The 27384-nt window shown below is 45.1% G+C and overlaps 1 protein-coding gene across 1 annotated transcript in view; it reads left to right on the top strand.

Moving 5' to 3' along the window:
* The window catches only part of RASSF5 (Ras association domain family member 5), a 100389-nt gene that overhangs the window by 12953 nt on the left and 60052 nt on the right, over window positions 1-27384 (top strand). Inside the window, exon 2 of the mRNA XM_043500676.1 lies at window positions 21106-21224. The gene's annotated coding sequence lies outside the window, so the exon portion shown is untranslated. The remainder of the gene's footprint in view (window positions 1-21105; window positions 21225-27384) is intronic.

Raw genomic sequence — 27384 nt, 5'->3', positions numbered from 1 at the left:
GTGACTGAAAATGACTATGTAATTTTAAGGGATTTAGATGATTTGTGTTCAGGGTTCCCCTTTCAGCATTGCTAAGATCATCTTAAGCACTTTGTGGAACTGCTGTATTCACTGCTATGAGTTTTCTGCTAAAATATCACTATATTTGGTACATAGATTTATCTTAGCGACTACCCCATGACCTTCACAGACAGCGTGTTAGGCTGCTGAGTGCATGAAATGGCAACTGGCTGATTCTCTTGAACAGCAGGCCAAGAATTATTCGGCAGTCGTTTCCCTTTTCTTTTTGCCTCTGAAATTTGAGACTGGGCTAGAGATTTAATAATATCAGTCAGGTGTGGAATTGTAGGACTAGGGTCAGTGGGGCTGCGGGGTTGATGCTACACCCAGCTACTGTGTTCTAGTTAAATTGTGTCAGCATTTCCATTAGAAACTGTAGTTTTCAGAGGATTTTACTAGCTGGTTGTCAAGTGTTTGGGGTTTTTTGTTTGTTTGTAAACCTCAGGCTGAAATTTTAGCATACTGGGTCTCCAGCTGTGTTTGCACTGGTGCAAGTGGGAGGATAAAGCCCTTATGCTCTCCCCAGGAACGCTGTTTGTTACCATCTGGTGTATTTTAAAGGACAATAATTTATCTTTCCAGCTCTCTTTTTTTTGAACTGGGACTAAAGCAATCTGGGAAAGGATTTCTTAGCCCAGGAGTCCTAAAACTTTTTCATAGCGTGGGATGCATCTTCAGAATTGTCAATGCCCAGCATTCAAAAATGTGACAGGTCTCAAAAAATCACGATTGGCTTAAAAATCATGAGATTTCAAATAACGAATGTGGTATTCTTTTTATTTACTGTCTGTTCTCTGACAGTGCACCCACATCTCTCTTCCAAGCTTTTCTCCATGGCTATGAGGGCTAGCTTTTTCTTTTTTTTTTTTTAATGAGAGCAATGAGTTTGTTATCACATGACTCCTGGAGCTGGGGCTTTAAGGAAAACATCAAATATTGCAAGACTCATTATAAAATGGTGAGAGATGGCAGCATGGCTTTTTAATAGATAGTTGCATGGACATGTCCCCTCCCATTCACAGTTGAATGGATTGCCTTCCATCCATCTTAGCAGCTGGAAACATTTGGCAAGCCTGCTTTTCAGATCACAGCGTGAGAACTGTTGGTTTAGCAGAAACCAGAGTGAGCGGGGTAGAGAAATTGCCCCAAACCATCTTCACCACCCACAGGTCTCATCTCAGGAACCAAGTTTCAGAAAGTTCTCGTGTATAAAACCTACTGAATATTTTCTTTTTTCAATTTAAAATTTGTGGGTAATCTTTATTGTATCCCCCAGGTAGTTTGGTCTTGAGGTTAAAACCACTCCTCAGGACACCTGGGTTCTTTTCTTTCTGCTAAGAAGAAGTGTGGCTGGTAATTAGAGCAGAAGGCTTGTTTTCAGGACTCCTTCATTCTCTTCCTGCCTCTTCCATAGACTCATTACATTACCTTGAGCGAGTCACTGCTGCTTCTCTCTGTGTTTTCATTTTCCCCTTCTGTACATTGGGATAGTCAAGGATTATTCCTTAATTCTGTATGAAGTACCTTGCATGCTTTTTTAGGAACTCGCAGATCATAATAGTAATAAATACCCATCCCATAGGTCTACCGTGAGGCTGAATTAAATGTTTGCAAAGTGCTTTGAGATCCTGTGGCTATGTGCTGTGCAGTGCATCATCACAAAGTATAAGCATAGTCGAGCATTAGAATTACAGGGTAACATTCAAAAGAAATACAACAAGAAAATGAGACTTAGATAACAGCAGTAAAAGTGAAGACCAAGAGAGCGTGCAGCAGCCGTGTTGAAACCCTAGCAGCTCCTGTGGGAGACAAGGAAGCCGGTTTAAAGTTGTTGCTATTTTAAATCCTAGCTTCTGTTGATTGGGCATGCTTGTTTTGTTCTGTGCAACTTCAAAATTGCTTTGATTGGAAAAGCAAGAGAGGATATTTGGCAGCTTAACAGTTCCTCTCCTAGCAAACTCTGCCTGCTTCTAATATCTTGAAAAAAGGCCATGATTCCCGAGGGCCAAACTTGGCGTTCAGCTATACCAATGTCACTCTGACATGACTCAGTTGAAGTACATAAAATTGCCCCCAATTTAAACTGGTGTAACTGAGAGCAGAATCTGGTCCTAGCTACGCAAGTACGATGGAGGAATCTGTCCAATGGAAGAAGTTAGAGGTGTACAAGTCTCTCTTGGAAACTGGATTGGCAAAAGTGTTTGTGCTTAAACCTGCAAGAGGTGCCGTTTGGTTTGTGCATTTGGGGAGGAGATGAAAGGAAATAGCTTCCTCTGGGGGCACTCACATATCAGCTCAAAGAGTCTCTAATTTTAGCTGGACAAAAAATAATCAACCTCTGTTTTTAATGGAGGACGACAGAGATTCTGATCGATCGCTAACCCCGATGCCTTTGTGGGAATTTATTTACATGTTGGATAGAAATTCAGTTTCTGTCAAAAGTTAAGCGTCTTTTAATTTGGAATTAAAATAGCTTACTTCTTGAGTGGAGGCATCCTATTTCAGAGGCTCTTGGCAAACCCTATCACATGGCTATATCCTAGAGCTGGGTTCAGTTTCTAAAATTAGCTTTCCCTACAAGTTACTGAAGTGATTATGTCTGTTAATAGGTGATAGTGACGAGAGAGTGTCATAGTAAATCCCATAAAGAAATGTCTAATAACAGTGGGCCTGATCCTGAGGGTTGGTGAGCAGCCACAGCTCCCGTTGACCTCAGTGTGTGTGTGGAGGCGGGAAGGGGAGGAGAGTGGCGGTTACAGGTGCTGAGCTGCTTTCAGGGTCAGAGCTGATATGGGTGTGTTTTTAAGTTACTGCTGTGGTCCAAGGAAGATGAACAGACCAAACCATTGCAATTACAGTGAGAGCTTCTCTGTCATGCTGTCGGTGCAGTCCTATCCAGAGCTGGCTACAACCCCCAGGATATTATAGTGGTGAGGCTGGCCATATAAGTGCTGAGATAGGCGGGAGAATGGTGCAGGGAAGGGGCCAGCTTCAAATTGCTTTGGGCTTTGTTTGGTAAACACCCAAAAGTTTGGCTGCTGTTTCTGCAAACTTGGGCTGGGAAATTCCCAATAAGAGGCTTTTCTCCAGTGCTCTCTAGCCCTTTCACTTCCCTTTTTGAGCTGAAAAGGTAATGAGAACAACTTGGGTCCTGGCATCCTAGAATTTCTTGCTCCTCCCTTATGGAGAAATACTGCCGTTTTCTAGGAATGCGTCCCACACACTACAACTGGCAGCAGTGCTAGGCAGAATTAGTGTTACTGTAGAATGGTGGCTCTCAAACTTTCCAGACTATTGGACCCCTTTCAAGAGTCTTTGTCTTGTGTACCCCCAAGTTTCACTTCACTTAAAATCTTACAAAAACGGACATAAAAATACAAAAGTGTTACACCACACTATTACTGAAAAATTGCTGACTTCCTCATTTTTACCATATATTTATAAAATAAATAATTGGAGTATAAATATTGTACTTGCATTTCAGTGTATAGTACACAGAGAAGTATAAACAAATCAGTGTCTATGAAATTTTAATTTGTACTAACTTTGCTAGTACTTTTATTGTAGCCTGTTGTAAAAATAGGCAAATAGCAAGATGAAAATTGGGTCTCTTTAAAGTGTCACAAGTTGAGCTCTTAAAGTCATTAGTTGCTTCAGAAAAATCATATCCTGGATGTGCAAAAGTGGGGTTGGGAAGGAGAGTGGACCTAAATCTATCATAGACCTTAGCCCATTTTGCAAACGAAATCCTAAATTTTTATGGGGTAAAGGCAGGGAGATTAAATTATCAGGTCACCTAAGCTTGCTGTAGGTGTTTTGTAGCAGCACCTTTCAAAGGAATGTACGGAAATTTGGTGACTGACTCCCTTAGACTGCTTTGAAAATCCCAGCCTACAAATAAATACATAGGAGAGAGACCTTAGATGGTTCTGGATCAGTTGATGGTCCTTGCATCACAAATGGTTCATGGCAGCCCATCTTGGTACTGAGTTGAATGAAGCCTCTTGAAAGCTAGGCCATGTGTAGCATTGGGAGCAGATGTGTCTGTGACGCTCTTTGTCTTATACAGAACATAGAAGGTGGAGATTTTGCCCTCCTGGATTCCTTTTTGGTGTCAGCACTAGACCCATGGCAGGGAACACTTACCTTCTGGTTCCCCCTTGAGGCTTCTGTTTTCACCTCACCACTATTATTAGTGTGAAACGGTTTCTGTCGAGAAAAATAAGTAGACACATGATTAGGGCTGGAGAGATCCATGTTAGATAAAATAGCCCCTCCACGTGACTCATGTGTTGAACAAAACTAGGGCTCGTTGGAAAAAGGTGTATATTTCCCTTGTGAACAATTTGATGGAAAATTTAAGTTTTTGTTTTGTATGTCAACATACTTCAGGTTTTTTTTTGTAAAAAAGTAAATTTTCATTAAATTGGACATTTCCTTGTAAAGTTTCCATTCGATCAATAAGCAGTTTTTCCCCATTAAAAATAAACATTTGGATGGAAATTTTTTATGACCAGCTCTAAACCAAACCCTTTTGGAGGTTCAAACAATACATTAGGCTTTCCCATGCATCTGGAAGCACTTTGATACAGTAAGAACATACTGTCTTGTGGTGTTTCCAGTCAGACTGGAAGAAGGAAGCACCAGCTGTCTTCTGACCAAGCCCATTCTTGTTCACTTTTCATCTCCCAGCTTTGTAGCCTCAACAGGAGTGGAGGGGTTTGGTAAGGGTCAGGTCAGTTATGGCTGTATTGGATCCCGCTCTGCGTATTCAGGTACCTCCTCCCTGATGCTTTGTGTGTGCCTATGTTTTTGCTTTAAGTGCTTTTCATAGGGAGTTCTGATTTGGCTTTTTTTTTTTTTAATTAAGTAGTATGTCTGATTCAGCTGAGGGTTTCTTTGGGGTTTTTTAAGTAGGTATCTGTGGAAAGATTAACAAAAAATGATCACATAAAAAGGTATGCATCTAGTGCTGATGAAGGGTGCTGAATGCTTTTTACGCGCAGGCCAGGTAAAGCATTGTACAGTGGCAATATTAGCTTGCACCTCACCCTTGAGCTGGAGGGACCGTCTCCAAGACTGAGTGAGGATAGTTCAGCCTCCATGACTTGCTGAGTCAGGGTTTTCTTTGTTGCGAATGCCAAGAACGTGGCCAGTTGCCGTGGAGCTGGTACACTCACTGGGACTTGGCCTGACGCACTCAAGTAGCGGCTGAAAGATGTTCCTGACCTTGGCTGGGTTTGAATGGGTAACATGGAGGTGAAAGGCTCTCGAGCCCATTCCCAATCATCTGAGCCATCCGGTGCCATCTGTAATGCACCTTTGGTGTGTTTAGAAACTCCGGGGGAAGGACAACATTTACAAAGAAAATGCCTTTGAACTTTATGGCCATTGTATAGTGAGCTTTGTGGAAGGTACAACCACAGAAATTAGACCTACGTGCGGAAGTGCAAAGCTGTCTCAAGGCGCCTTGGAAATTGCCTGATTATCCACGGAAGGTTGTCTGAGTGCATATATGGAATTGAAGTCAAAAGGGATCCTGTTATCTTAATATCTAAAACAATCTGCTGGTTAAATTTCTTGGTGTGCATTGGGTTATACTCAGCCTCTGCTCCCAATTCACATCCTCAGAACTCTATTTTATCTTTTGTTACTCTCTGCCTTTCCATGCAGTAAATCAGCTTTCTTTACAGGAACAATTAAATCATGCATAGTCCGTGCATATGGTAGGGAGAGCTGGAAGAAGGTTACAGCAGCAATACACAGAACCCATCGTTCATGAAATTTCTGTTAAAGGGAATTTGTGGTGCTGGAGAAGATCTGGAGTGAGGCTGTTGTGATTATTTGTTCTCAAATGCTTGTGATCCCCAACCTGTGTGCGTAACTGAATTGGTTTCCCAGAATGTCCCCTCCATCCAGCCGGCATGTGCTGCTTTCCCTTCGGCTCTGGGTTCTCTGACTCCTAGCAGAACTCGGTCTGCAGCAACTCCCAGCTTTGCAATTGCATGAAGACCGGGAAGCCGTTACTGGGTCCCAGCCCAAAGTTTATCATCAGGGTTTAGGGAGGGAATGCTGGTCGGATCAGCTGGAAGAATCGGCACTGGCCCTTGTGTCAGTGGTCTGAATTGCTGCTTTATGAGCCAACCCTGACTTGATCTAGGGAGGGGAGAGGGGATCTGAGGCTAGTATGAAGTAGGGGAGGGTTACGTTAATTGCTTCATCTCTGCCATGCAGTTTTTGAGCTGCGTGTCACTGCACTTGCATGTACCCCTCAGGCGCATCTTTCCAGAATGCATGCTCCAAAGCTCCATTGCGTTCAGCCCAGACAGAGGCTGGTGGTATCTAAACAGGTGACCACCACCTTTCCCCTCCTGCTGAGAAAGAGGCTCACAGTCTGAGTAGGTGATAAAGGATCTCCTGACCACAGACTTGTGACCTTTGTTATCCTCAGGTGCTGAGCTCTTCCCCTCACGCTTTGCATGAATAACCTTGGGCCTGGATGTGCAGAGTTAGGCTCTAAAGTCTGTATTTAGGCACCTGAATAAGAGGCCTGATTCTGAGAGGGGCTGACCTGCTCTCTAGCAGTTCTGAGCTTACCAAAATGACCATGTTTATTAAGGTGCCTAAGTACAGGCTTTGGGGCCTAATTGTAGGGCACCCAGATTTGAAAATCTTGGTCTGTGGTGCCTTAAGAAGTCTTTGGCTTGTTCTAAGACTTTCCAATTCAGAGGTAACTGAAGGGTGGCCTAAAGATTGCTAAATTCCAACCTGTTGCTCCACATGGGGTGAAGACAAAGTTGATCAACAGAATGTTTTTTATGGCTGGCAAACTGTCCCACGTGACGTCTCTTCTTTGTCCAAGGGAGATGCAAGTAGAGTTGGGCAGGAAACAGTTGTTCTGTCCTGTGAATATTTTTGAGATTTTTTTTTCCTCATTTTGAATCATGACGAAAAGTCAAAATTTCAAATATTTGTGAACGAAAATTTCTTCCATTTCAGGTAAATCAGCATATTCTGATTTTGACCTTTTAACCTTTTTTTTTTTTGTCTAGTTTGCTTAAATTTGGAAATGGGAATCTGTTTGAACTGGAAAACCTGGCATTTTTCATTTTGAGAATGTTTCATTTTGACAGTTAACTAACCTTTTTCCCTGACATTTTCTTGAGTCGGGAAATTTGTTGAACCCAAACTTGTTCCATAGACTGTCAAAACCAAAATTAAGTGGCATTTTTCAGTGAAAAATGATTGATCAAAAAATTCTCATCTGGCTCTAGATATAAGTAACTCTGGTAGTGTGCGTATATTTTTGAAATGGCCCATGGTCTCCAATGTATTGTAAAGGGTTAGAAGCGCTGCAAATACTTCAGTAATGTTGAAGATTTTGAATGTTGTTGAGCTGGCAGACACTTCTGCTTTAAATATGACATTCAGTAGCATTACTGAGACTGTTTCCATCAGGCAACAAGCCTTTCTTGGTCAGCGCCCACTTGGGGAGTCTCAGATTTTCCATTTGCCAAGGCTTCCAACAATAATGCTGTGTAAGGTCTTATTTCCCTAAACACGACCGCACTGCAGTAAACACCCATTCTTTCCAGTGGCCTGTATGACATGCATTTGATGAGCCTCAGCCACATTCCCGGTGACAGGAGTCAGTGTTGCCAATACCACAACCACAGCTGGATCTAATTGGCACCCTCAGCAGAGAGAGATTAGGGACAGAGCAGGCCAAGAGAGCTGGAATGCCCCTCTCCACACAGAGTCAGAGCAATTTAAGGGAAGCTTGTGCTACAGCTGCTGAGGTGTAGGGAGAGCAGAGTTCAGTCCCCAGGGCGGTCAAGAAAAGCTCCTTTCGGTCGTGCTGAATTGATGCACGGGAAGGAATAAATGCTAGAGATGAACCTGAGCCAAAAAGTTTAGGTGGGGATTCGCCCACCTTGGATAGTGCTTGGCTCAAGGGGCTTAACCCAGAACCTCAAGAACGAACGTGTTTGCAAAGCTGAACCTTTCCAGTGGGGTTCTGTGACAAAACACTGCCATATAGGTGAACAAGCTAAATCCATCTGAATTCCTGGTACGATTTCCAATGGGGTACAGAGCATGGAATACAGAATCCATCTGCCAAGGGAATTGGCGAGTTGAATTTTTGCAAGGGAGACAGATTTTTTTTATTTTTTATTTTTTTTTAAATCCTTATTTATATCCTGGTAGCTTGTAGAGGCCCCAGCAAAGACCTGGACAATAAGAGACTGTTGCTGCCCCTAAAAGCTCACAGTACAATTAGACACATGGACAGAGGGAGTATCGTTATCCCTGTTTTACAGTAGGGAAGCTGGCTTCTGGAGGGATGAAGTGACTGTCGAAGGGTCTGTGGCAGAACCAGAAATGGAACTAGGATCTAATGAGCTGCTGTCCAGTGGTTTAACCACAAGACCATCCTTCTCCATCTCTCTCAGTGGGTGTTGAATGCTGTGTGCTCTCCCCAACAGAACAAATGGTTCCGATTCAGTTCACCTTCACCCTAACTTCCGTTCAGCTCAATCATCCCAATGCACAGACCGGGGATTTCCCCCCTCCAGCTGCTCTAGGTGAATGCACAACTCAAGCAGAACGGCCACCTCCTGCAAAGCTTTTGTACATGGCCCTTACTGAGAAGATGCTCTGATTGCCCAGAAGGCCGTGCATTACAATTACCGGGTAACCGTTCAGCTTGTCTCTAATTAAACAAAAAAAAAATTCTTCTTGACTTGCCCCCAGGCATATTTAAGCAAATTGATTCTAAATAGAAAAATGATAAGCAGCTCATATCAGCCAAACTGTGAAATGATAAATGCCTTCCCTCTCCCTCTTGAGATTGCTAATGCCTTCCCCTCAGGCACCAGCTCTTCAGCTTCTCTGATTCTCAGTCATTCCCCCACCATTGCCAGAGCAAACCTGGGGTGTTCCTTCCTTCACCTCTCGGGCCAGCATCGTGAACCCTAATCTTCAAAAATCACGCATCAGGTTCCAAAAAAAGATGGAATTGGCTTAAAAATCATGATTTTTAAAAAATTAATACGTTTTGGGGTTGTTTTGGGTTTTTTTTGAGCTTTTGAGATTTTTAGGAAGCACATTTTCAAGCTTTTCCCAACAACCGTAAGGGCTAAAATATTTTTATCGTTTAAAAAAAAAGCTGAGATTTTCGGCATCATCCCACAACTCCAGGAGCTGTGGCTTTAAAAACCCAATCCCTTCAAATTGTGATGCTTGTGGTAAACTTGTGCAAATTGGCAACGCTGCCTTCCACAGTTTCTATTTTCTTTTTTTAAAAAGCTACTGAAATAACGTTGATCGTCCCGGGAATGTGGGCATCACCAGACAGGACCAGACCAGAGGGCAGCTAGCACAGTATCCTGTTCTGACAATGGCCTACACCAGCTGCTTCCTACAAAGGTGTAGGAGGGACAAATGTCCGTTGTGGAGTTTAAGATACTTACTTGGCCCCCCGACACTGTAGTATCTGAGTGCCTCACAATCGCTAGTGAACTTAGCTTCACAACACCCCTGTGAGTACTCTTATCCCCATTTTACAGGTTGGGAATGGAGGCACAGAGTCTGCGCTGCAGCTGTGGGGAGCCTTCCAGCCCAGGTAGGTAGATCTGTGCTAGCAGGGCTTGAGCTAGCCTGCTGAAAGTAGTAGTGTAGATGTTGTGGCTCCGGCAGCAGCTTGAGCTCTCAAGCGCATCCAGCCCCTCAGGTTTGGGAGCCCAAGCTGCAACGTCCACACTGATTTTTTTGCATGCTAGCTGGAGCCCTTCTAGTGTGAGAGTCTGTCGGCCTGGCCTGGGAGACTGGCACACCGAATCTTGTAAAATGGCCACACAGGAAGTCTGTGATGGAACAGAGACTTGAACCCAGGGCTCCCAAATGCAAGGCTAGCCATCCTTCTTTGTGCTCCTTCCATTGTGTAATGACCTGCCACGTAGTGCATGGATTAGGCCCCGACACTCAAATGATGCTGAACATATAAATTGCGTTCCTTCAGATCTAAGTGCAAGATTATTTTTTTTAAGGAGCTCATTTAGGTTATCTTGAGCCACTTCCCCTCTCCCCAAGCCTGGTGAGTAACAAGGGATTTCTCTCTGTAAAGAGGCTACTTGTTTTAATTGATGGGGGATCACAAATTCCCTGCTAGACATTAGGGCTGCGGCATGTTTTAATTGATAAAGGAATAGGGTGCGCGGGCTTTGTGAAATCGCACTTGTTTTGAGCAAACTTTTATTGATATTTAAAGCTACAGTTAGTTTAGCCTCCAAATGGAAGCTTTGTGTTTAAAAATCACAAAACCTGCTGTAAATAGGAATACCTTTGTGATTTTAAATAAAATCAGTGTAGATTAGTGGTTCCCAAACTAGGGCCGCCACTTGTTCGGGGAAAGCCCCTGGTGGGCCGGGCTGGTTTGTTTACCCGCCGTGTCTGCAGGTTCGGCCGATCCCGGTTCCCACTGGCCGCGGTTCGTCGTTCCAGGCCAATGGGGGCTGCGGGAAGTGGCGCGGGCCGAGGGACGTGCTGGCCGCCCTTCCCTCAGCCACCATTGGCCTGGAGCGGCGAACCGCGCCCAGTGGGAGCTGTGATGGGACACAGCCGTTAAACAAACCGGCCCGGCCCTCCAGGGGCTTTCCCTGAACAAGTGGTGCTAGTTTGGGAACCACGGGTGTAGATGGTTTTGTGTTGGGGGTTTAAATATTTCCCAACAGCATATGCAGCCCAGGACATGAGACGCGACAGCCTATTTTTGCTGCCTAAGCAGAGTAAAACTCAAAATATAGCATAGATATTAGAAGAAATGTTATATATTAAATCTGTGCTCAGTTTTAACAATCTTGGGTATTAGGAACCCAGGTAAGAAAATCTTGTTAAATTAAAATAAGCTTTTCAGCCCCAGTTCAGCAAAGCACATAACTATAATGGAGTGTTCTTGACTTCATTGGGATTTAAGCACGTGCTTGAGTGACTTACTAAATCCAACTTTAATCCAGACAGTGTCTCTCTAATTCTGAAATATTATGCTCTGTAAGCCCACAGTCCTGTAAACTCTTCCTCTTAATGAACTGTCCCTGATCATGCAGTTTCATACATGTGGCTGGATCCTCACATGTGGGCCCATTGACTTCGCTGGGACTCCACGTGGACAGACACTCATGCCTGTGTGCTGTCTTGCTGAAGTCAGTGGGCCTCTGTGCAACGCTCGAGGGACCTGCCCACATGGATCACATTGCAGGATTGGAACCATCATGCCACTTCTGTGCGTAGTCCCATTGCCTTTGAGTAGGGCTATTCACAGGGTTGTGTACTATGCAGAGTAGTGAGTATTTCCAGGATTGGTCCTAAACCTAGAAGTATGGTCATTGCAGAACTATTTGGGAACAGGGTTCACAATCCTCGGGCTAATATCCAAATCTATGTGGCATATACAGTCTTCTATCACCCCTCTACTTTGTGGGCGGTTGGTTTCTTTTTGTGGGTTGTTTTTCTTTTAGACTTTCTTTTTTTAGTTCATTAAATTATGGTTTGAATACACTTATCCCCCAGTCCTTACTTGTTTGTGTAGTCCCAGTGAAGTCAATAAGATTGCTCATGTGAGTAAAGGCTGAAAAATCAGGCTCTCCTTTAATCTATGTTCTGGAGTGAGATATATCGTATAGATTGTGTGTGTGTTATAAATAAAATCGGTGATGCACAAGATTCTTCTTGGTGTTTTCTATTTGCTTGTCATGCAGTGGACAAGGTTGCTTTCTGTTTATACAGTCACCTTATTTTTCTTGTAAACGATGCAAAAATCTGGTAAAGCAGATACTGTGTTAAAAATACTCTGTCAATGCTACAGTGTAAAGTTAAAGATCAGAATTCTTTAGCGGTGTGTGTCAACTCTCTCCTTGCTTTATTTTTGCCTTTTGTTTTGCATCAGATCAACAAAGCCTCATATTGTCCTTAGTCTATTAGATTCCAGAGCGCCCTGGGAGGAGGAGGAGGAGGAGAATGATCTCTGTTGTTAAAGGACTTGGTGCACCTAATGGTAGAGCATGCTTTATCAGTAGAGTCTAAAAACTGTGAGTGTCCTATCTACGTCTTGGGTAGGTTTTATGAGTTCTTTTTTTCCAGTGACGATTTTGAAGAGCTGGTTGTTTTCAGCCATAGAGTTTTCGTTTCACACCCCCACCCCCATTTATGTAAGGAGCTTTAAGCATCACTGATATATGTGGAATACAAATGAATGCATGGATTTTTTTTGTCCTGCGATTGTGGAACTGTCTGGGATCAATTTCACACTTCCCCTGACAAGCGCTGTGTCAGCAGCTGCCAGAGTAAAGACAAGAGTGAGTAGCGAAACCTGGAGTTTGGCAGGGAAATCTGTGAAAACTTTGAGAAATGAAAGATCAATTGAGGTTTTCTGATTGGAAAAAAATCCACAGGATGGCTTGGTGGGGTTTGCTCCCTGCCTCTGCTCATGCCAAATTGCACTCTCTTTTTCTCTTTTTTTAGTTCTCCTCAAGCAAAAGGTTTTAAAAAAACAAACAAACAAAAAAAACCCCTGCTCTGTATAGGCTTAATTTTCCAAGGGATCAACTGCCACAATCAGGATGGGTTGAGATCCCACCATGACACGAAGGTTATGTCTGCATTCGAGTTTTTTAGCTTGAATGAATTGATAGTTGACTCAAATTAATTGGCAAACATGTTTGCTCATGCGAGGCTGGACACTCCCTAAATGTTAACAGTAAACTGCAACCTTTGGGGGGTGTCCCCCCTAGCGTTACGGAAGTTGTTAGCCAAATCAACATCACGGGCAATAAATTAACTTGTTAAAACGTTCATATAAACCTATCCCTTGTGCCAGGTTTCCAAAAGAGCCCAGCACCCTTTGTGAGCAATTATAAAAATTTGGCTCTATAAGTGTTTCTTTATTTTACATGTAAGCTAAGCAGGTGCTAATAGGAGTCAAACATCTGTCCTAAAATGTACCATTGGGGATAATTCAGTTGTGCAAAACCTGTGAACCATTTTCTTCTGTAATGTTCGAGGATGAGTGAGGAGACTAAATGATCTCTGTGTATTGAATGTATTACAGACTTTGGCGCCCTTTTTCAGATAGGATGTAAAATGAAGGTCCTCTGGCTATTTGTGGTAAGGGATGGAGTGATAAATCCTGTTGTTCTTTCCAAGTGCTAGTTTGGGTGACTGCAATGTCTCCCTACGTTCCCCTGGCAGCATGACTGGGATATGAGACTCTTCTCCAATTCCTGGCTCTGCACTGCACTAAGGTCCTTTGCTGTAAGTCCTGGCGGTTCTGCAGATCCTTTTATCTGAGGATCATGCGAAGTGCATTACAGAACTTAGTGAATTAAGACTCACAATGCTCTTGTGAGGTAGATCAGTGTCATCCTTATTTGCATAGATGAGGCATTCTGCTGAGAGGGTCACATGAAGTTGTGGCAGAACTGGGAGTAAAACCTCAGTCTCTACACTCCCAATCCCATACTCCAACCACAGGATCACCCTTCCTTTCCTAAGGTTTTTCCGCTGTCTTAGCCTTCAGAGCTGATGTGCTCGGTGAGCTTTCTGGTACTGCTGGAGCTTTGGAAGGAGCCAGGTGTGTCTTCCAGTTCTGCAAAGTTTAAAAACCCTTCCAACAAACTGTGAAACAGCAAGAGGGATGGGGGGCGGGGGAACTCTAACAGTAATCCCTTCATTGAGCGCTGTGGAGGCAGTGTGTGCTCAGCCTGGCAAGGCGGGAGGTTACCTTGCAGTGAACCCTTAGTGCCCTCTCGGTTGTATTATCATTGGATTCCAGTTACAGGAACATCCAGTGCTGGTGTTGATGAGTTGCTTTGGGAACAGGGAACAGCTGCTTAGAGAAATTTAAAAGATCCTGCTCCTGTCCTGGGCGTTGCTCGATAGTAACGCAAGCAGAGCGGTTTGTCCATGCTTGGTGCCCTGTGGTGGAATTGCATCCGCTAGTTAGAGCGGGAGATCTGGCCTTAAAACTCGTGGGTTCTCTTTCCAGCTTGGGAGGATGGGCAAGGGAGCAGGGAGCGAAGAGGGGGATGATAGAAGAGGGTTTTGACTAGGGGATTGAGGTCCTGGCTATGTAACTGACTAGGTGTGTTACCTTGGGCAGGTCACTTAACCTCTCTGTGCATTATCTTACCCATCTGTAGAATGGATACAATAATTCTCCCTACCTCACAGGGAAAAATAGCTAATGTTTCTAAAAACATTTTTTGGGTTAGTCAGACAAAAGGGGCCATAGAAGTGCAACTAACAAAGCCATCATATTTGTAAAACTGGTGTTTGACTCCTAAGAGATGGGTCTTTAGCTGTCCTTTCAAAGCAGAGCCCCTTTTTTATTCTAAAAAAGTCTTCTAATTGTGAGACTGTTGGCTGTTTGGGAAAATCATTCTTAACTCAAACAACACAAACTTTCAAAACATCTCAGTTGTTGGTTTAGACTAAATGTTACTGTGTTGTCTGAAATGTCAACTAAAGGAAATGTGGAGTACGCCTATGAATATTTATTTGCTTCAGAATGGGGATGAAAGCCCTTTAACGAAGGATTCTTTTACCTAACACCGATGTGATCAAGACTCTCTAATAGCTGCTCTGTGTGCGATTACACCAGTGACTGAATCCTGTGCTGAAGAAAACAGCCTAAGCAAGCAGGGATGGACAAATGTCTGGTGTTATGAGCCTGGGACTGAGGCAACTGGACTCCTGGGTTCTGTTCTTGCATCTTCCATTGACTTGCTATGGGAGCTGGGACAAGCTGCTGCCGAATCTTTAAATGTGATCCCTGGTTTTTGGGTGTCCAGCTTGAGGAATCTTGGGCCTGGTTTCTAGGTGCTCAGCTTTTTTGCCCATCAGACCTTAGGTGTCTCCAGCTGGGCTTCCAAAGCCAGTGGCTACTTCAGTCCCTTTATGCCTCAGTATTTTTCATCCTTCAAACAGGTGCAACACACAGCTCCCTGGCAGTGCTTGATTTGTGCCAGGGCTGAGCCCCGGCACCTCTGGGCTTGGCAGTTCATACCCGGGCACCTCTGGGCTTGCTGCATGAGTTATGAACGTAAAAAAATTGCTTGAGCCCCGGCACCTCTTTCATTACAAATTAAGCCCTGCTGCTTGACGTGATGGGAGGATTGACATTTATAAAGCACCGCGAGACCTTCAGATGGAAGATGCTGCATTTGGGCAAAGGATTGTTCTTTGAGATAGGTGTGTAATAAAAGCCCCCACCTCGCCACCTTCCATTTGGTGGTGTTTGAAACCTGCACCTGAACTGCAGTTTGATCTTCCATCTCCAATTATTATTTGGAACTTTGACCTCTGAAAGTGCTCAGTGCAGTTGAAGCCACAGTAATTTAGAGACCTCAGGGTGCACCGGAGAACTCCCATTGGCTTTAGGGCAAACTGTGTGCAGATTGCCCCACGGAGCGAAGAATTGCTGCTGCTCCCTCTCTCTCTCTCTCTCTCTCTCAGCCAGAGGACTGTGGGCTTGCACAGTCCAGTTCTGACTCCACAATGCAACACCAGGGAGTGTTGCTGTCTTGTCGAGGCACCATCCTTCAGATGAGATGCTGAGCCGGTGACCCCTCCTGCCCATCTGTTAACTTTCAGAGCACACGCACACCTCTCTTATTGGTCGCCTAGTGGTGATGGGACAAAATGATGGGAAAGGGTTTGCCCCTCAGGAGTTTGAGAGCCACCTGCGTAATGCTTTAACTGATGCATGCTGTGGGTCCTTTGAGTATGAACGAGGCTAGGCCTATAAAACAAAACCCTGGTTCTGTTCCATAGCTTTGCAGCTGCAAATTAACCAGCACTTTGCAAGGCAAGAGCTAATATGCATCTCTAAGCACAGCCAGATAGAACGGTTGGATAATTACAATCTTTTGGAAAGTTCCACTGTGATATTTTAAATTTATTAGAGCATAAGCTTTCGTGAGCTACAGCTCACTTCATCGGATGCCACCAAATGCATCCGATGAAGTGAGCTGTAGCTCACGAAAGCTTATGCTCTAATAAATTTGTTAGTCTCTAAGGTGCCACAAGTACTCCTTTTCTTTTTGCGAATACAGACTAACACGGCTGCTACTCTGAAACCTGTGATATTTTAGTTTGCTACATTATGCAGATTTGCTGCAGCAGCAGATGCCAAGTGCAATACACGTTCTGCTTTATGGAAAATATCTGATCGCCAGTCTCATGCTGTTGATTTAATTAGTTATTTTCCCAGTAACTTCTCTGGAATTTTGGCTAACGTAAAAGGGAAAGTAAGTTCGGTTATAATATAGTTAAAATTGAACAGGCTCACATGGGTCATTTAAATACCAACAGGATGTTTTAGCTGCCGTTAGTAAACTATATTAAAGTCAAATCTTTGAGAGAGGAGGATGGGAGAATGGCAACAAATTTAGGCCAACAAGTTGTTTTTAGTAAAGAGAAATGGTCAAGCCAAACGTGTTGCAGGATACAAACTTCACTGTGCTGCAATTGACATTGAAAATTGTTCTTTATAACAAAAAGAGGCCAAAGCGAAATGCTCACTTCTGAAAGTTCTTTATGGAGCTTCTGCTTTATCGAGCAGTTGAACATCTTACAGTAACACAGATCATCTTCCAAGAAAAACAGTGTCAATTCTTTGTTTCCTAGGCTGTGTGTGTGTGTGTGTGTGTGTGTGAGGAGGGAGATAGGTAACATGTCATCTGTACATTTGAGACCATGTGAAATTTCCAATATCCTATCCAAGGGTGTTTCCAGGCAGAGTCTGACAAGAGATTTGATTTAGGTACATACTTCAGTTACAGTAACCAGCAATGAAAGTGCTGATACAGAAAGACCTGTTTTCTTGCTAAACTTGCTCTTATAAATTGCTATGTAATCATACTAAACACCTGCATAACCCTATTTAAACCAAGGATCTCAAAATGGTTTATAAAAAGCAGATTGGTACTTATTTGGCTCCCATCACCTCAGTATCTGAGGGACTCCCAATATTTAATATATTTATCCTCACAACACCCCTGTAAGACATGGCAATGCTACTATCCCCATTACAAAGCTGAGGATCTGCTGCCCAGAGAGACTCAGGGTGTCTTCACTGACAAACTGTGTTTTTTACTATGGGTGTTAGCTCTCTGGCTGGCTGTGAAAATGTAGTGAAGCCAAGGCACTTCAGTTTTACTGCAAGGCCAACCACAGGTAGGGGTACGGTGCTGACCTCACCTGGCTACCTCACAGTTAACACTCCAAGTGCCTCACCTCCTCTTAGAATCTGACACCAAGATAACTCACTGGTGTTACCTTGTCATAAAGAAGTGGGGGAACCCTTTCTAGCAGTGAAGACATGGCATTTATGACATCCTCATGGTCTGTAGAGGAGTAGGGAACTGAACCCAGGTCTGCTGAGTCTCAGGCTAGTGCCCGAAGCCTTGGCCTATCCTTCAGTGTTATCCCCATTTTGGTGATGGGGGAACTGATGTGTAGAGATGTGAAATGGACTTACCATAGAAATGCAGGGCTGGAAGGAACCTCGAGCTAGCCAGCCCTTGTGCTGGGGCAGGACCATGTAAACCTAGACCATCCAGAAGCAGGGAATGGATCACTCGATTACCAGCTCTGTTCATTCCTTCTGGGGCACCTGGCATTGACCACTGTCGGAAGACAGGATACTGGGCTAGATGGACCTTTGGTCTGACCCAGTATGGCCGTTTTTATATTCTTATCCCTGACAGGTGTTTGTCCAACCTGTTCTTAAAAACAACCAATGAGAGGGATTCTACAACCTCCCTTGGTAACATATTCCAGAGCTTAACTATCCTTTATAGTTAGAAAGTTTTTCCTAACGTATAACATAAATCTCCCTTGCTTCAGATTAAGCCGATTGCTTCTTGCCCTCCCTTCAGGGGACGTGGAGAGGAGTTGATCACCAGCTTCTTTTTAACAACCCTTCATATATTTGAAGACTGTTACGAGATTCCCCCTTTGCCGTCTTTTCTCAGGAGTAAACATGCCCAGTTTTTTAACCTTTCTTCGTAGGTCACGTTTTCTAAACCTTTCATCCTTTTTATTGCTCTCCTTTGGACTCTCCTCAATTTGTCCACATCTTTCTTAAAGCGCAGTGCCTCAACCTGGGCACCATACTCCAGCTGAGCCCTGACCAGCGCTGATTAGAGCGGAGCAGTTACTTCCTGCGTCTTACATACCACACTCCTCTTAATACACCCCAGAACGATATTCTCCTTTTTCTCAACTGCCTCAGCTTGCCCCGTGTCACACAATGAATCAATGTCAGAGCTAAAAATGGAACTCAGAAGTCCTAACGTCCAGTAACTAGTGGATAATGGTGCCTATTTTAGGCCTTAAATACCAAACCAACACTTTATGTACAAGTTACTGGTATCAGAAGGAAGGGTTCTTGCTTAAGTTTAGCAGAGCCTTGCAATAGACGTGTTCTTCCACTGCTAGAAAATCAGTCTCTTAAACCCCCAACGCAGTAAGAATTGGAGGGACATCAGCTGCGATGCCCAAAGGAGTGTTGCTATAAAGACTTGCAAGATGCAGTGTGGATTCAGTGGAATGGGATGTTACATTCTACTCTGTGTATCCAAGTGTCAGCACTTCTCATTTCAGCTCAGGAGAAAAACTAGTAAAGAGTAAGGCAGGAAACTCCACCTGTGCCAGCTTTATAATAATAAATACAGGTTTCCTTCGGGCAACGGTGTGTGAGTGACTAGGGACTGCTGTAGCAGAGAATTTTGTGCGAGGCTAGATGCATTTCCTCACCCACCAAGAGAAAGCAGGATTGTGCTAAAGACTCCTCCTGCCACAGTTTTAACCATTCTCTCTCTCCTCACCACTTTGAGATACTTTCCATGCTGATAAACCAGTCTGTATCTCTGAACCTTTCCTCTATGTGGGAGGAGAGGTGGGATGCTGGTAATGGTCTAGTGGAAAAATACAGGGCTTGTAGTTGGGAACTCCTTGACTGCATTCCAGCTCTGCTTCTGGAATGGGGTTTTGGTCCAACTGGTTAGTGAGCTGGGAGCCAGGTACACAACTTCAAATCCAAATGCTCCCAAAGTGTGTGGCTTTGGGTCTGGGATTTTATTCTGGGCTCATCTCATCCGTAGCTTGACCACCTGTGAAAGGTTTCTTGTATTGGTCAGTTGGGAATTTTTTTGGTGGGGCGGGAGGGCAATATTTCTCTCTGTTTGAATATCTGGAAGGGCACATCTCTTAGTGAACTAATTGGAGTTGAGTGTAACATCTTGCACTAGGAAACACAAATCACTCAATCAAAGAAATGCGGATTTCATTTTATTTTATTTTTTGCAGTGGTTCCATGTCTGACTCCGAATCCTCTTCAAGTTGTTCCCCCTGAGCAGAGCTCGGTACCCACATGGAACAATTTACAGGACAAGGGTCTTAATTTTTTATATCACTTTTGCAGCCAATGTAGATGTGTCCTTGGCTCCAAGTAGCCTGAACAAGGTATTGTACTGAGTGAGTGACTCTTGTGTGCTTACCACTCTAATGGTACTCTGGGAACTAAAACATACGGTATTTCCCCTGTGAAGAATGTGTCTCTGGTTTATCTGATCAATTAGGATTTGAACAGGAAAGAAAAACCCAATATTTTCCTTCCAAAGTGTCCCGCGTAGAAATAAAAGGGAAGAAAACACTGCAAAGTTGCTCGTGGCAACACAGTTTTAGAATTACTCTCTTCCCCTCTGTTTATGGGTAAAAGTACTCGCTACTCTCATGGGAGCATGGCTAATGTCATGTGTGTACTAGGGCAAGCTGGCTTTGTTTTCATGTTTAATTACAGTGCTTGTCATGCTTTGGGTTTCTGGGTTATTTCCCCCCCTTCTCACGGTGCATCATCAAGTGCTAATCTCGAGGGCTCACCTGCCTCTCTGCCAGTGTCTTAGCATTAAATGGCAGTAGGGTTTTTTTTTCTCCGTTATTATTTTTGCCTTTAAGCATTCTGATGGCAAACGAATGTTTAAGGCAAGTGTTGAGGCAGCAAAGCCGGTGTAGTGTTTAGTGTTTCATGTAGGCGAGGCTCTTGGGACACGCTACTGAGAATTCTGTTAGCAGATCGTTTTTCGGTCTGACGGATGCCATGTGGGGCACTGAGGCGGAAAGCTCTTTGAGGCAGAGACCTGGTGGTGGGGCTGGTCTGCAGAGTGCCATGCGTACTTGGAGCACTGTGAAAACCAGTTACATCGCCGAGGTCATTTGAATAACCCCTATGCCAAGCCAATACTGATAGGCTTCTGTTCTTTGGTAAAGTGTAAACTTCAGCCCATTAACATTTGTGATTATTTGGTGCTTCTCTGGTACCTGTTGTTTCAGGTTATTAGGGTACTCTGCAAATACTATGAAAGCCTCAATACCCCCATGAGAGAGGGGTGTATTATTACCCTCATTTCACATATAGGTAAACTGAGGCTCAGTGAGGTCATGATTTGCCCAAGGTGTCACAATCTAAATAGTATAGTCAAGAATAGGACCTAGGAGTCCTTACTCCCAGTTTTCCAACCATTAGTCTGCAACAATTCCCATTAACTAGTCTTTATTGGTACTTCATGTGTACAGCTGTCTGGTTTGCACATGCACTTGCATGCTTGGTCACAATAAATGTGCATGCAAATCACCAGTTAGGCATCTGACAGGCCATTTGTGTGTGTCATTGTAGTAAATGTTTGTTTGCACATCACCTAGAACAATGGGGCCTGAGCCCTGTGTAGGTTTTGGAGGCATTACCACAATGGAAATAATAATTGTGGCTGCAATTTGGGGTGGGCATATATGCATGCTTCACTTGCAGTTGCAGAGGTGCCATCCTGGACATTGGGTTCTGTAACTTTAGAGTTTGACCTTCAGCAGAAATCTGATGCCTTTTATTTCTCACTGTTTCATTGTTCTGTTTTTATCCCCCCTTGAAAACCATTCATTATTTCTAAAGCATCCTTCATTTTTGTTTGGTTCCCCCCCCCCCCCGCTTAGATTGCAAATATACCTGCCATCAGGAATGCAGAAGCCTGATTCAGCTGGACTGCAGCCAACAAGGACAGCCCAGGAGCAAACCCTCGCCAGAAAATACCCGGACGCAAAACTGCAGCCAGGTACGGATTGGGGAGTCCCTGTGCTGGGTGGCAAGTGGGAGGGAAATGGGAGTTTTATGGCGGGTCGGGGAAGTTTCTTTTCTGGCAAGCAGCTGCAGAGAGAGGATGGTGTGGCATTCTATTCTTCTTTAGTGCTAATGACTTTTCTCCAAGACCCAAGATTTTTTTAAGCACCTCCCAATTAAATTCCTGTCCCTTTAGATTTCAGATACCGAGCTCTTGCCCCCTTGTGGTTTTAGCTTCTCTACTTAGTTTACTGGGGAGGATTTGCCAGCGGGGAATCAAATCATGCTTACAAGGCAGGTAACCAGAAGATGCTGTCTTATTGTCCAGGGCTGTTACTTGGGCGGGGTGGAGCGTGGGGTCAGCTTGCGCTCTGCGGCGTCAAATCTGATTATCCCATTCTGTGTGTGTGCAGAGCCACAAATGTTGGTCAAGAGCCCTAAAATGATCCAGCCCTGCTTAAAATGCAGTCATGGCTATGGCTGCTTAACCAAAGCCTGTGGTGCAGCACCTTGCACAAAAACCACTGCGTCGCCATGGGAACAAGGGCAGCAGGTGCAGAGAGGGGGTGCCTGTGCATTTGCTATTGTTTTGCATGCCCCGTGTTACAATCGGTCAGGTGTTCAGCAGTGCACAGCAATGCTATAGCGGGGGAAACGGAGGCAAATCCCACCTGCAGTTTGCTTTTGGAAAGCAATTTAGCAAAGATGGATTTTGCTGCGGCACGTCGTGAAAGCTTGATGCCCTTGATTAAAACTTGGGAAGCATTCTAGGAGAACATAGACCCACATCTCCCATTGGTGATAAGGGATAGTGTGTGTCCGTTCCTTGCGTGGCTTTGAAAAATCTCAACCATTCACTCTTGCAGAAAGGGCGGTGGGTTCGTCAGTGACCGCCGCTGGGCGGGGACTTCAGTTTTTGTGCCCAATCCTGGAGAAGGATGCCACAGTGCATTGCAGCCCCAGCTCAGCAAGGTACTGAAGCAGATGCCTAACTGTAAGCAGGCGAGCCGTTCAAGTGAAGTCCATGGGAGTACTAGGGTGACCAGATGTCTCAATTTTATAGGGACCATCCCGATTTTGGGGGCTTTTCCTTATATTGACACCTATTACCCCTCACCCCCCCATCCCAATTTTTTTTACACTTGCTGTCTGGTCACCCTAGGGAGTACTCCGATGTTTAGTTAGGCCTCTACGTAAGAACTTAAGATCCAAAGAAACAGAAAGGGTCATCAGTCGCATTATTCGCTTTGTTTCTAAAATCTTACCCTGCCAAATGAACGAGGCAAAATATTACAAGGCTGTTCCAGTGTCCGTTTATCCCACAGTGAAATTCACAGTGATACTCTTTCACTGGCTTCATGCAGGATATTAATATCAAATGACAGCAGTGAGGCTTCCACAGAGAATCATTTGCCCGGGTAATGGATGGCTGTCTCGGCTCCTGCTGCATGGAGGATGGATGTCAATAGGAGAATAAAAAGTTGGTGTCAGGGAGACACATCCACCTCCTCCATGATGGTTGTGGCTGTGCTGTACTCTCCCCATCCTTAATACTGCTCTGAGATGTAAAGGGGAGGGCAATACCAGAAGCATGGTGAGTGTCTGGGCAAAGGCAAGCAAGGAGCAAAGGTTAGGCAAACACATGTCATGGGGCTCTAGATAATACTTAGCCCTGCCTCAGTGCAGGGGAGTGGACTAGAGGACCTGTTGAGGCCCATGCCAGTTCTACATTTCTGTGATGCTTCAATTGCTGTTTGATGCTGGCCTGCCAGGCACAGGGGTAGGAATAAAAGACCTGTTGGCTGAGTTGGGTATGTGTCAGCCTAGTGCTCCTGTCTGGTGTGGTTCCCCTGCCAGATTCTTGTTAAGTTCCTGGCAGCAGCAGATCCTTTGTGCACATGGTCAAAAGTCCCGGCACATTGTCACTAAGTAGGACAATAAGGAGGAAAGCTCTTGGGATGGGGCTGTGGCACATTCACGTCACCATGTACGAGGCCTGCTGGAAAGTCATTGCATGTCCACCACATCAGGCAAGTCTTGGCCACTCCCTGATCCCGGCTATCGCCAAACCAAATACCAGCAGAAAACCTGCAGGGCTGAGCTGTCAGGCTTTATTGAAGGGGGTCATGTTGCAGTCAGCCCTGCTGGATGAGCTGCTGCTTTGTAGCTCACGAAAGCTTATGCTCTAATAAATTTGTTAGTCTCTAAGGTGCCACAAGTACTCCTTTTCTTGTTACCCTAGTGTATTTAAAGAACCGTTCAGTCTCCACTGATTCCATCCATTAGAGGGCAGAAGTGCTCAGTTATATGTCAGAAGTCCTAAACTGTGATGGGTAAATGAGATGCTCCTATAGCTGCAGTCGGTTTTAGAGAACAAGGACAATGGTGAGCTCAGTCCCGTCTTTTGTCATGAAGTCCTGAATGACTATGGGATCTATTCCTCTTCTCCAAGTTTCAGTTGCCTAGATTAGTCCCTCTGCGCTGCATCATTAATCTGCTGGTATTTGTGCCACAAAGGGAGGAGATTTAAAGCTGGTCATGGATGACTTTTCTGCTTAACAATAGAAACGGCGTTAGGTTGGCAACAAAGATCTGCGGGCACCGTCCATGTGTAAATAATGGGATTTGGACCATGGCCTGCTGGTGTCGTTAGCATTGCCAGCCCTGAGAGGTTAGAAGGACTGGACATTTTGTGGTTGAGGGGGTTTCAGTGTTCCATTCATCATGTTTAGGGCCCTACCAAATTTGCCATCCATTTTGGTCAATTTCACAGGTTCAGATATATAAATCTGAAATTTCAATGTGTTGTAACTGTGGGGGTCCTGACCCAAAAATGGGTTTTTTTTGGCGGGGGGGGAGGATTTGCAAGGCTATTGCAATGGGGGTCTTGGGACTGCCACACTTCTGCTCTTCTGCTGGCGGTGGTGCTGTTCCCAGAGCGGGGCTCCCATCTAGCAGCTGAGGAGCTTCCTGCGGCCAGGGGAGGTTCCCAGAAATGCATCTGTCCTGGCGCTGGGAGTGGGCCCTGTAGGGGAAGAGGAAGTTATGTTCCCCCCCACAGCCCAGCTGAGACTAGCATCTGGAGTCTGACATAGGGTAAGAGCCCCCAGGCCGGCCCCTCCCCTACGCTCGCCAGATTTCATGGGGGAGATCAGATTTCACAGTCTGTGATGCTTTTTTTCATGGCTGTGAATTAGGTAGGACTCTAATCATGATAGTTTGAGCAGCAGAAGAGTTTCGAGAGGGTGGTCCATTGTGCTAGGGGCTGTACATTCATCAAGTAAGAGACAGTCCCTGCCCCAAAGATTTTACGGTCTGAATAGACACAGCAGGCAAAGGGTGGGAATAAAGGAAGGCTTATTCCCTTTTCACAGACTGGGAACTGAGGCATGGAGAGATGAAGTGACTTGCTCAAGGTTACACATGGAGTCTGGCAGAGCAGGGAATCTCCTGAGTCCCTGTCCAGTGCCTTAACCAAAAGGCCATTCTTCTTTTACCAAGAGTTCTACTCATCCATATTTGAGCTGGTTCATGAGCAATGAATATTGCAATAAACTAGGCCCAACAGATTGTGCCCATTTTAGGCTACCAGAACTTGATCCTCTGAATGACATGACTGGTTTATTTTTTGCAGTTCGTGGGCTGCAGTGGGAGGCAGGTTGGTCACTGGGCTGCAGTGGTTGAGTACTGACCTAGATGTCCAAAGTCACCGTGCCTTTGGAAGGTGGCATGTCATCCCCTCGGGAACGCTCACCTAGGGATGAATGTTCCTGTTCTGACAGCGTTGCTTTAGCACTGTGACCAAAAATGGTCTGAACAGTCTGATCTGATTACCAGAGAGAGCGATAGCCTGTAAATCCTGAAGTGCAGGCAAAAACAAATATGCCTCGAGCCCATGACAGAAGCCAACAAATATCAGTAGGGATCTAAATAGCTAAGCTGTACCTTAATTAAGTAAAAACTGGCTCCTGCGGACTGGTAAAATCAGCAGTTCCTGTTTGGTTTGGACAGGTCAAACTGTGTGTTCTAGCAAAAGTGGAATGAGACCGTATCCTTTTTTCAACAAACTGCTGCATTCCAGCTTTTGGGCCCGTTCCCTGCACTCTCCTTTTATGAGCAGACCTCTCCAATTGCCTCTTTCTCACGAAGCTGCTTCTCAAGCGGTAGAACTTTGCACAGCACCCCCGGTATCTAGTTCACCTGCCGTGCCCAGCAGTGGCATTTCCTAAGAGAGGTTCAGTCAATGCTGATGGTGAAAATCCACCACAGACCAGTTGCGTGTCAGGCCAGCAAGAAGTTGGGGTGCACAGTGGCCCATCCAGCTTTCAGTGATTCTTGATTGCCAAGGAGAAGTCATTTTGGTGTGCAAGGATGGGAAAATCTCTTTAAGGAGAGACAGCGCTGTTACTCCAGTGCACTTCAAACAGCAAGGAGCATTCCTTGCCCCAATCTAAATAGACTGGACATGCAGTAATAGCTGGTCAACCACAGGTAAAAGATTAGGATGTGCAAAACTTGGAGGTTAGCACCGATGAGACTTCCCTTTCTGTACTTCCTTGCCCTAGGGCTTGCTTTGACCTGATGTTTGCAACATACCCATTATTATTATTTAATGTGCATGCTACCAAAGGTCTGCCTGGCACTCTGAACATCCAAGTTCTGTGCCCTGAGGATCTTGCTGTCTAAAACGCTGAATCAGAGAGGTGGGAGTGGGTATAGCTGGGTGGGATTAGTGCTGGAAGGTTAAAGGAAGGAGCAACTTTTAAGAAGAAGCAGAGGGAATTCCTGTTTTCAGAGCAGCAGAGGAACTTTGAAGCCCTATCCACAGCAGAGCCATGTGCCCCAAACCTCTCTGCAGCGGGAAGGGGCCCTGCTGCTCAGCGTTTGGTTTGCAGGAGGACCAGTGTCTTACCCGGCGGTGCCGCCTGGGGGAGCTGGGTGGTAAGTGATGCTTGGAATGGCATGCATCTGTGTTTGCACGGTGAGTGCTGCAGGCAGCCAGGAAGGTGCAATGTGCTGACTTGGACCGCATTTCAGGGCACAGCAGGTTGCAAAGGAAATACAGCTAAATGGCTTGAATACACAGCTGTTCCCAGTATAAGGGGAGAGGGATTTTACACTGATTATTTCATCTTCTGTATTCACCTGGTGATAGCAAATACTCAGGGAAATCCTCTCACTTGCTGTGTAATTGGAGCTGATCCAAAATATGTCATTCTTCAGAGTAAAATTAACATCCCTCTCAGATCACTAAGCCAATTTTATATGGGGAACTGATCTGGCCTGTGGAGGAAGGCACTCTGTTAGCCTATGAACAGGGCACAGGGCAGCTCATGCTTTACACTTTCCACATTATATATGGGGAAACTGAGGCACAGAGAAGGTAAGTGAATTTAACAAGTTGGGCTTGATGCAGGAATTGTCGAGTTAAATTCTCTGCCTGTGCGATGTGGGAGTCATAGAGTTGAAGGCCAGAGGGACCACCAGATCCTCGAGTCTGACCTCCCTTATGTAACCGGTGGCCAACACCACTCAGCACCCAGACACAATTACAGTCCACAGAAGACTCGACTTGTGCCACAGGCAGAGTGCAGGAGGGACTGAAATGCACCAATGCCTGAGGCCTCTGCAACGTCTGGGAATTGAGGAAGTGAGAGAAACCCAGATAAGTGACCCCCACACTGCAGAGGAAGGTGAAGAACACGCTCACGTAGTTAAACACACAGATAAAAACACACCCACACAGATAATCCTGGCAAGTGACCCCCCACACTCCACAGGAAGGTAAAAAACCCCAAGGTCACTGCCTATCTGACCTGGAGAAGAACTGCTTCCCAGCCCCACACATGGCGATTGGTTAGACCCTGAGCATGTGAGCAAGAGCCAGCCAGCCAGGCACTTAATAGAGAATGCTTGGTGCCACCTCAGAGCCCTGGCCCACCCCGTCCAATGTTCCATTTTCAGCCATGGCCATCTCTGATGCTTCAGAGGAAGGTGACACAAAACCCCAGAATACGTTGGCAGGGAGGAGGAACCCTTCCTTACCCCCTATGGGTGACGGGTTGAAGCCCTGAAGCATGAGGAGGTCAGACTGGTTGATCACAATGGTCCCTACTGACCTTAAATCAATGAATGAGTAACTTGCCCAGGGGAAG

The sequence above is a fragment of the Dermochelys coriacea genome, chromosome 21, assembly GCF_009764565.3.
Source record: "Dermochelys coriacea isolate rDerCor1 chromosome 21, rDerCor1.pri.v4, whole genome shotgun sequence".
NCBI lineage: Eukaryota > Metazoa > Chordata > Testudines > Dermochelyidae > Dermochelys > Dermochelys coriacea.
Note: the sequence above shows the minus strand (reverse complement) of the source record. Positions and strands in the feature narration are given on the sequence as shown.